Source organism: Alexandromys fortis, unplaced genomic scaffold, assembly GCF_014885135.2.
Source record: "Alexandromys fortis isolate MF-2015 unplaced genomic scaffold, M_Fortis_MF-2015_v1.1 scaffold_5, whole genome shotgun sequence".
Lineage (NCBI taxonomy): Eukaryota > Metazoa > Chordata > Mammalia > Rodentia > Cricetidae > Alexandromys > Alexandromys fortis.
Window position 1 is genome coordinate 17272301 of NW_026067924.1, and position 10909 is coordinate 17283209.

At 44.2% G+C, this 10909-nt stretch overlaps 2 non-coding genes across 2 annotated transcripts; both read right to left on the bottom strand.

The window, feature by feature from the left end:
* Positions 1-3366: 3366 nt before the first annotated feature.
* Positions 3367-3439, bottom strand: Trnar-ucg (transfer RNA arginine (anticodon UCG)). Its single transcript has one exon. It is a non-coding gene; the product is annotated as a tRNA-Arg (tRNA).
* Positions 3440-6503: 3064 nt separating this feature from the next.
* On the bottom strand, positions 6504-6577 carry Trnat-ugu (transfer RNA threonine (anticodon UGU)). Its single transcript has one exon. It is a non-coding gene; the product is annotated as a tRNA-Thr (tRNA).
* Positions 6578-10909: the final 4332 nt, after the last annotated feature.

Genomic DNA, 10909 nt, shown 5'->3' on the forward strand with positions numbered 1-10909 from the left:
AGCATACCCAGCTTCCATAAAACTGAAGTCCCTGGTTGCAGGCTCACTCGCTAAGATCCCTGAGCATCGTTAGAAAGCCTCTTGCGTGAACAGGGAAACATCTGCCTTTGTGTGTTTCTTTGCAGGACCAGGTGGGACAGAGACTTCTGTCAACAGAAAGTGAGGCACATCAGAGTACATTTACCAAGTAATGCTGGGGACCCCCTGTGAATATGCCTCACAGCAATGCTGATGAATAAACCTTCAGTTTGAAAAATAAATGTGCGGTGACATGGGTCATCTTAGTCATATTTTTGAATAATAATAATAATAATAATAATAATTCTTATATATTAATTTTTTAAATCAGTGTGTGTGTGTGTGTGTCATTAGGGGTGGGGAGCGAGCCCATGCTATAGCACCTGTGTAGCCATCAGAGGGTAACTCTGGGGTCAGCTCTCTCCTTCCATCTTGACAAGCACCTTTAAGTGGTTGAGCAAACCCTCTGGCCACCAACATTGTTGAGTATTTTAACAAAAAAAAATGTGTTTTAAAAAATGTATTTCCTAATGTTTTGTACATGGGCGTTTTGTGTGCATGCGCATCTATCTGCAGACTGAGAAGAGGGCATGGCATCCCATGGAACCACAGTGACTGAAGCTTGGGAGCCACCATGTGAGACCTGGGATTGCACGTTGGGAACTGAACCCAGGACCTCTGCAAAAGCAGCCTGTACTCTCTTGCTGGGGTATCTCTCCAGCCCTAACAAAAAGTATTTTTTTTTAAAAAAAAGTTCATCTTAATCTGCAAATCTTCACAGAAAAAGGTACTGGTGGAGGAAACAAATTCTGAAATAAAAATAACAAATGTAGCCCTCATGGTGCATGCCTGCAATCCCAGAAACTGGGAAGCTTAAAAAGGGGTATTGCTGAGGCCAAGAGAGGATAGCCTGGGCTACTGTGAGGCTGCTGAAAACGAAAATTGAAATTTTAGAAACTCTAAAAACAATTATTTTATTTTTCTTTCTGCATTTGCTTTAGCCACATTGCATATGTTAAGTGTTTTTCTTTTCTTAATGATACTAAGTAGTGGTAGTAATGGGTGCTAAGGGTCTTAAAGCGTTTGTTTCATGACAGCAAAGTATCTTCAACAGTGCTAGGTCACACCCTAAGGGGAGTGTCTGGAGGAGCTGGAGATGCGTGTGCTGCAGAAGAGAGCTGAGCAGCTGAGCGGCTGAGTGACTGCACTGTGAAGACCATGGAGAGGGGCCACAATTTTCCAGGAGTGGAAAACTCACAGTGACAGACAGGACTGGTCTGCATGCACCTGCCTGACTCCATCTTTTGTTCAGCCAAGGTGATTTCTATCAAAATGATTTCTAATGGCATTTAGAGATTTTAAATGCGGTATTTAAAGAAGCCATAGTAAAAAACAAACAAACAAAAAAAAAACAAAACAAGGTTCAGGTGTCAGTGGTATGGACTCTGGGGGGGCCCAATGTTGGTAGGACAGACTTAAGATGACTAATTTTGGTAACAGCAGATCATGGGGGAGTCCAGGCCTAACTGATACATCTATATCTCCTTAAAGTTACTGCATCTAAGGCTCAGGAAACACTACTAAAGAGGGGCTGGAATACCAGGAAGTCTGCTACGAAACAGTCTTTCCTAGAAATGACTGTTTAAATGAGACTAGAACAGTTGGCATTATCAGTGGACATGTAAAAAATGGAAAGAAAGGAAAATTTGAGGGTCTCACCTGTAGACAAAGAAATATAGGCAGCTATTGCCTGCTGGGAGGAGAACTAGCCTCTCCAAGGATGAGCCCTCCTATTCACTATTCACAGAGTGGTCGGTCTTGTAACTAGATGCACATCAATAACTGTTGAAATAGGGGCGGCGGGGCTGCGTCCCCAACACCCCGGCCGCTTGGCTAGCTCATGCCCGAAATAACAACACAACAAACTGTGTTCATTTAAGAACTGCTTGGCCCATGAACTCTAGCCCTTACAGGCTAATTCTCGCACCTGGACTAGCCCATTTCTAATAATGCATGTAAGCACCCCAAGGTGCGCTTACTGGGAAGATTCTAGCCTCTGTCCATCCTGGGAGAGTTGAGCATGGCATCTGTGCTCTGGAGAGCAGAGTCTCTCTGCAAGCAGCGCAGAGTCTGACCTCACTTCCTCTTCTGCCCAGAATTCTATTCTGTTTATTCCGCCCACCTATCTTTTAACCTATCAAGGCCAGCAGTTTCTTTATTGCTCAGCCAATGAAATCAACAGATTGATATGACACTCCCACATCAAATAACAATGGAATCGATAGGTTACACACAACACACACATATACACATATGTAACAACAATGAAAGAAAAAGAGGTATCAACTTGAGAACTTGAGTGTGGAGGTAAGAACATCGGAAAGATTCAAAGGAGTGTAGCTGAGGGGCACTGGAGGGAGGAAATTGGGGAAAAACAAAATAATTCTATTTTAATTAAAAACTTACTAAAGAAAAAAAAGAAAACGACACCACCGCATCATCCTGTGTATTCGGGAACATTCCTTTTTTTTCTCTTCTTTCTTTCTTTCTTTCTCTCTCTCTCTCTCTCTCTCTCTCTCTCTCTCTCTCTCTCTTCCTTCCTTCCTTTTTTTCCTTTCTTCTTTTCCTTCTTTTTTCTTTCTTTCTTTGTTTATTTGTTTGGTGTTTTATTTATTAGGTGGGGGGGTCGAGATTATTGATGTCTGCTCCTGTAAACAAGAGGTGGAGGCAGGAAGAGCAAGAATGCAAGGTCATCTTTGGTAATATAAAGAGTATGAGACCTTCTTACAAGGTAGCCCTGTCTCAGGACGGGGGAGGGGAAATGACAAATAGCCCAATTTTATTTCATCACTTAAGACTATTCATAATTAGCTTGAATGTAACTTGACTCACCATATTTTCTAATGATGTGTCCATTTCCTCTATTTGAACTCACCTGTTAGGATTAGTGTCCTTTTGCAGAAGCCTTTTGTCCTCTTGGCGCGTCCATCTTCTCAGAGTTTTAAAAGTCTGTTCTCTGATTCCTCAGATATTTTGGTTTCTCAGACTCCGCCACATCCACCCGATTAATGTGGGTGATCCAGCTCTTTTGAGCTGTGAGAAATTTTCCTTTCCAATGGGGCAACCCTTTAAATGGACTTGAAAAATAACATTCTCACAGACTGTATCCATTAGGCCCTTCCCACCCCACAGTGCGCATGCACCAGCTCTGCTGGCCGCACCGACCGTCTGAAACACAGTCGTCTCCAAACTCGCAGACCCCGTGCATCACACAGTCCTTGTAAGCGAGTGGTCACTACAGAGAGACAATTCAGGAAGAAGCGGCAGAAAGGGGAGGTGAAAAAATACCAACCACGAAGGGATTCGAACCCTCAATCTTCTGATCCGAAGTCAGACGCCTTATCCATTAGGCCACGTGGTCCTACGGTGGCTTAAGGGTGAAAAAGTGTAACAAATGGCTAGAACGTGAGCAGCCGGCTGGCTCTGTACAGTCTTTAGTTTTAGCTGAACTGCACATTCTTTGTGGTGAACACGATCCCAAAGACGAAATTGATGTTCTAAAAGTCCAAGTCACACCTTGGACGTAGCACAGTAGCAAGTAAAATGCAGATCTCCTGCCTTTAATCTCAGCACTCTGGAAGCAGAGGCGGGCGGATTTCTGGCGGGTAGGACCATCTTGTCAACACAGTGTTTTTCAGGACAGCCAGAGATACAAAAAGAGACTCTGTCTCAAAACAAACAAAATCACAACCCTCCCACCCAAGAATATATTTCAGATTTCTCCAAACGCCCCAAAGTGCGTATCGCTCCACGTGCCTCTCAACTGATAAGGGTTTTAGTAAAGAAATAGGAATTTAGTAAAGAAAAAAAAAAAAAAAAGAATTCATCATCTCTCTCTCTAATCTTTGCTCCATGTGTTTGGCCAGTTTAGTCAGATCTGAGACCTTCTGGGAATAAGCGATAATCCCGTAAAGGGAGAATAAAGACCCTTTCTGTAACCCTGCCCTGCGCGCCTGTCCCCAGCTAACCACGCAGTCGGTAGACCTTGCTAGGCGTTCTCCAGTGTGACCCCTGGAGAGGGAGTAGAGTGTAGCGGTCGATCCATTGTCAACTTGCCACTCAGAATCGCGGACGTAGGGAGCCTCACCTGAGGAATAATTCTGATTGCCTTAAATGATGTGGAAAGACTCTCCCTGAATATGGTAGCAGCACTGACTCAAAAACAAAAACAAAACAAATAAACAAACCTACTAGGTAGAAGGGAGATTATTCACCGTGGCTGGTTTGGTTCAGTGTTTCCGGGCTCCCATCTTTGCCCTAAGGACCACGAATTCTCTAGGTTTTCCGTGCCAGGGTGTGACTGCTTAGGTTCCCAGCCCCGTGGGCTCTCTGACGTGAGACTGCCATCGTGGGACTGCACCACCACGGAAGCCCCCAGCTTCCAAGCTGATATGTATATATATTCATCCTATCCGTCCTGATCCCCAGAGAAATCTAACACAGACCCTTGTCCTGGACCGCAAGTCACGTTGCTTCCGAAGGTTCCAGCTGCCAAACTGCACGGGGAAACACCATGCCGTTTCTTCCTCAGCCATGCTGAGGTTCCAGTCATCTGGGACTCATTTCCCCAACTTTGGAAGTGTGGAAGAAACTTGATTTTCTAAAAAGCTTGACCAATCGGAGACCGCCTCCTCTGATTCTGCGGTTTCTTTTCCTTGTGCTCTAGGAAAGCGGGGTCTAACAACCTCTGAACGTGGGCCACCTTAGTGTCCTATCACACAGCTTGACAAGGGTCAATGTACAACCAGGATCCAAACTTACTCTGAGACCTAAAAACATGATAAACTTTTAATTGATTTTATTAAGCTGTACATTTTTCTCTGCTCCCCTTCCTTCCTCTCCTCTCCCCTTCAGCCCTCTCCCATGGTCCCCATACTCCCAATTTACTCAGGAGATCCTGTGTTTTTCTACTTCCCATGTGCATTAGATCTATGTATGTCTCTCTTAGGGTCCTCATTGTTGTCTAGGTTCTCTGGAATTATGAATTATAGACTGGTTTTCTTTGCTTTATGTCTAAAAGCCACTTATGAGTGAGTACATATTTGTCTTTCTGGGCCTGGGTTACCTCACTCAATATGATGATTTTTAGCTCCATCCATTTGCCTGCAAATTTCAATATGTCATTTTTTTCTGTTGTGTAGTACTCCATTGTGTAAAAGTACCACATCTTCTTTATCTATTCTTCAGTCAAGGGGCATTTAGGTTGTTTCCAGGTTCTGGCTATGACAAACAAAGCTGCTATAAACATAGTTGAGCACATGTTCTTATGGCATGGTTGAGCATCCTTTGGATATATACTCAAAAGTGGTATTCCTGGGTCTTGAGGAAGGTTGGTTCTTAATTTTCTGAGAAATAGCCACACTGAGGCAGGAGATTTCTGTGAGTTCAAGTCCAGCCAGGGCTACACAGAGAACCCCTGGCTCCACAAACAAATAAACAAATAAACAAACAAAATAAGGATTTTTTTTTAAAAAAAAAAATTACAATGTAGCCCTGGCTGTCCTGGAACTCACTTTGTAGACTCACAGAGCTCCTCCAGCCTCTGCCTCCCTCCACAGAGCTCCTCCAGCCTCTGCCTCCCTCCCGAGTGCTGGAATTAAAGGCGTGAGCCACCACCGCCCGGCTAAAACACTTAAAGCATCCCTGCTAAGGACAGTCTCTGGACTCTTCAGCACAGAAACCTGAGCTGGAACAGGAAAGCCAAGGTGGCGGGAAGCCAAATGGGTAGAAGTGGGCTCCCCTCGCCGACTGATTCAAAGTTTTGAAGGATCCCTTCTGTACTTGCGACCCCTTCTGCACCGGCGCTGGACCAGTAGTTTACACTAAGCATTCCTCAATCCCCAAGCGCCATCCAGACTCCAGGTGACTTAGACCCAAACCCGCTACTGAATCGCAAAGCAAGCAAGAAAACTGAAGGAAACTGGGAAGGCGGACGAGAAAGAGGCTGCCTTTAACCCTGAAGGCAGAAAACACAGAGACAGGAGGCATCAAATCGTTCACTCACTCACTCAACGAACAACCGGAGCTCTCTCTGCTTAAGGAGCAGAAGCCTCCGAACTGGGCAGCAGAAGGTGCTCTTTCCAAATTGTTATAACTGGCCATCGGTCAGAGCTCCCTCAAATCTGCTCGAGTCTCCAAGTCCCACAGCAACTGCCAGGCTGGGCGAAGCCGTTTCTAGTTTTGGAAAATCAGCTGCGGTGCCCCGTGCCCCTCCCTCCCACTGCCGGGCCACTGTGCGCCCCAGAGCGCACGTGCAAACCAGCGCTCGTAAAAAGGATCTTAGTGCTCGGTTCCCCTTTTATTCTTTGTCTCCTATTCATTTGTTGCTAAAGAGAGGTGGTGCTTAGTCTGGGTTCTGTTATCCCTCCAATCTCAAGAAGGCGAACCGCTCCATTGAAAGGTTCAGGAAGAAAAGAATGCTCGTCAGGCCCCACTGGGATTCGAACCCAGGATCTCCTGTTTACAAGACAGGCGCTTTAACCAACTAAGCCATGGAGCCAACTGCGATGCACACCTCTACAATAAACTGCTATTTAATGTCTGACAGTCACTCTGTTCATTTTTTTTTAATGTATTTTTAGGTTTTTTTTTCTTACTATAGATTTAATTTCAATTTATAGTGTATTACCCACGTAGAATGCTCTTGAAAAGACCAAGAATGTCAACTGCCTATGAAGACGCTCAGCTTTCATTCACTTCCAGCCCCACAGGCCCCCTGCTCCCACAGAGCAAGTCCCCTGAAAGGTGGAACGCGGTACAGGACACCTTCCAACCCGGCAGAAGCCCACTCTCTGACTTCTGAATCCTCATACCACTTCTGCTGCGAATCCCGGTGTCGGGGGTATATTTACCCTACTCTCGTTTTCCATCTTTCCCTTTTGATCGCGGCTGTTTTCTTGCTTAGCTAATAGTTTTGTTTTGTTTTGTTTGAAATAAGTTCTCACTTTGTAGCCCAGACTCGCCTCCAATTCAGGACAATTCTCCTGTCTCAGCGTTGTGATTTCTGGGGTTAGGGGGTGAGCCGTCACACCTTGCCTATTTTCTTTAAATGTTGGGGGGGGGGGGGAATCTGCTGATTATTTATTCAAATACTGATGTATCTTTTCATTTTAAAATCCCCCCTTTAAGCTTACTGTCCTTATTATTAAGACAATCAATGTATAGGAAGGCCACATTTTCAGAATTAGGAGCAGACCATAAAGTTTTATACACACACACACACACACACACACACACACACTTTAAAGTGGTCTCCAGAGGGACCCAAAACGTTGCTCTCAGCAGGGCAGAGTGAGGATACTGTGGTCTCCATCCTACACTGCTGTATTAATTCTGTTTACATTTCATTACCCCAGCCTGAGTCCAACGGGCTCAGCCTACGGCTGTGCTGCGGGCAGAGGAATCTCATCCAGGAAGTGGCAGCAGATAATTTTTTCTGGTAATGGTTTACTCCAGTGAACAGCCAGCCATTCTGTTTGCAAAACTCAGAGAGATGCTTGGCTCATTTTTCTTTTTGTTATTCCTCTCCCTCTCTATGTTGAAAATGTTGGGTTTTATGGCTTTAAACTTGTAGGTTTGAATACATGAAATATTGAATGCATCAATCCTGTAAAGAAAAAATTGAATTCTGCAGAGGATGGTGTTGTATATCTATAATATTTATCTATAATTGCAGCAATCAGGAAGCTGAGACAGGAATATGGTACCAATCCAGCCTTGGGTACTTAGGGGGCTCCAGTCCAGCCTGGGTTAAGAGAACCTGTCAAAAAGAGGACAGAAGGAAGAAGGGGGTAGGGGGAGGAAGCGAGAAGCGAGATGGCTGTGAGCACTGTGGGGAATTCAATCGATATAATCTACAGTAGGTACCGCATGTGCTAAGAGGAGTAATAGAGAAGAAAAACATGGAGGTGCAGCCCGTGAAGAGGGATGAATGAAAGGTGCTCTTGAGAGCCGGGCTAACGGGGTGGGGCGGGGAGTAGAAGATAATTAGGGAGAAATGATGTCGATTTTGGAGGAAAGAAAAACAGAAAGGGGTACGGATAGCAGATGCTATTCTGAGCTACCACAAGAGCTCTGAGGCAGGAAGCCATGGGAAGATTTCAAGTAGAGGAATGAAAGTTAACGTGTCACTTGTGCTGCTGAGGGCAGACTGCAGGAGGCTGCCTTGGTTGGCTTATGATGTCATAGCCAAAAGAATGCTCTGGGTGGCATATAAACAAAGAACATATCCACAGTTCTGGAGGCTGCCAAGTCCACATACAATAACTCCGCATTATTCCCGACACCACTCTTATGGCCCACATGGGATTTCCCACGCGTCTTACTTTACTTAAGATTCTGTTTTAAGCTCAGGCTTCCCTTCATTCTCTTCCGGCTTCTGTGAGGACAGATGGGATCTCACTCTGTAGCCCTGTGGCAGTTTTTCAACCACTTCAGCAGAAACACAACTGGAACACTAATTTCCCAAGACTAACAGATAAGCCACCTAATTGAGACCAAGCCGCTCATCTCCGTGGCGCTGAGGAGTCACAACAGCAGAAATAAGATACTTTCAGAGCTCCTTCTCTCAGTAAAAGCTTGCTGTTGTCAAATCTCTCATGAGGTTTCTGAAAAACAATTTATTCTGCCACAAATCACTTACTGCTGGCTGTTTTTTTTTTTTTTAATCTCTATTTGAACATCTTTTTGCCACACTATGAGAGCTTGTGTATAAGCTTAGTTTCATCTCTTTTGCTTTGGAATTCTCCCCTCTTCTATCCACTCTCTGAGCAGGTAACTGAATTCTTCATCTTTCCTCTGTAACTTTAATTCTTCCATAATATTTTTTTTCCTTACCTGTTTGGTTTGGGGATAATTCTTGTCAGATTTGAACAAAAGATTAGCTGATCCGTTTACATTTTAAACACTGAAATTATATAACAGAATGTAAGCGCATCACTTAAACAGCAGTGCATGGGATACCCTTGCAGCCCTCACCCATCCTCTGAACATAAACTTAGTGACTCTGCAAGGTGGCCATCCCTTTTCCTCTTCCACTCAGGCAAGCCAAGTCCTCTTCAAAATCCTGCAATTGCATTCTGAGCATGCTCTCTTTATGTTTCTATTCTATACTATCTCTAATTTATGCTGCTTTTTCTCACCATTTGTGGGTTTTATCTGAAGGGAACAGTACTTGTGTAGTCTTCTAAAACCTGACTTTAAAATTTAATATACCAAGCCGAGTGCTGGTGGCACATGCCTTTATTCCCAGTACTGGGGAGGCAGAGGCAGGCATATTTCTGTGAGTTCGAGGTCAGCCTGGTTTACTAAGAGCAAGTTCTGGGACAAGTTCCAAAGCTACAGAGAAAACCTGTCTGGAAAAAAAGGAAAAAAAAAAAAAACACAATAAGCAAAAGCAACTTGAGGAGGAAATGGCTCATTTCATTTTACACCTCCAGGTAACAGTCCATGACTGAGGGAATTCAGGCAGGAACCTGGAGGCAGGAACTTCAAGGTCAACGAGAAATGCTGCTTGCCGGCTTGCTCCTCACGTCTTGCTCAGCCCTTTTTCTTTCTCTTTCTTTCTTTTTTTTTTTTTTTTTTTTTTTTTTTTTTTTTTTTTTTTTTTTTTTTTTTTTTTTTTTTTTTTTTGAGTATGAGTCCCCTAGTGCTGTGTGCCACATAAAGTAGAAGCAGGCTGGCCAAAATACGTTCCTGCAAAATTTGATTTCTTGAAAAAAGTCTTGAAGAAACAGGTTGCATTCATACCAACTACTCAACTCGTTTGCCTTGTCAAATTTTCTTAGGTAAGGCAGAAGAAAACAATGTGGTTTACAAAAGTAAGATCTAATGTAAAAAACTCATCAACTAGTTCTCTAAAACTGACCCACAAAACCCAAGGGAAAGAGCTCATGCCCACCTGGCATTGGTAGACTTGGGAAATTCAAAATTAAACCATCATCCGTGTGACACAGAATCATGAGAATGTTGCTATGATCTATCACACAGATGACATCATAGTACACTATCTTCTACCTCTCACCTTCCTCTCTTTTGAGACATGGAACAGCTCAGCCTGGCTTCACGTTTGAGATCTTCCTGCCTCAGCATACAAGTACTGACACACCACCAGGCTCAGCTATCATTTCTCAATACACTTTCTGACTTTACAAATTGTAAACACTATCACTGCTTGCCCTGCCGCCTCTAACAATGCATCTCTGGCTAACCTGGAACTCAATGTGTATACAAGACTGGCTGGCCTTGAACATGTGGTCATCCTGCTGCCTCAGCCTCCAGAGTGCTGGAGTAAACCGTCACGCACAGTTTACTGTTTATTATTTTTTTATCATTTCTCTCCAAACAGTTTGCAACGTCAGTGTTTTTCTTCTTTTACACTCATCATTAAAAATTTGTCACTGCCATGTTTCTGTAGCACATTCAAATCCCTCTATGCCCCATTTTCTTTCTTTCTTTCTTTTCTTTCTTTCTTTCTTTCTTTATTTATTAAAGATTTCTGTCTCTTCCCCGCCACCGCCTCCCATTTCCCTCCTCCTCCCCCAATCAAGTCCCCCTCCCTCGTCAGCCCAAAGAGCAATCAGGGTTCCCTGCCCTGTGGGAAGTCCAAGGACCACCCACCTCCATCCAGGTCTAGTAAGGTGAGCATCCACAAAACTGCCTAGGCTCCCACGAAACCAATAGGTACAGTAGAATCAAAAACCCATTGCCACTGTTCTTGAGGTCTCAGTAGTCTCATTGTCCGCTATGTTCAGCGAGACCAGTTTTAACCCAGGCTTTTTCAGACCCAGGCCAGCTGGCCTTGATGAGTTCCCGATAGAACATCCCCATTGTC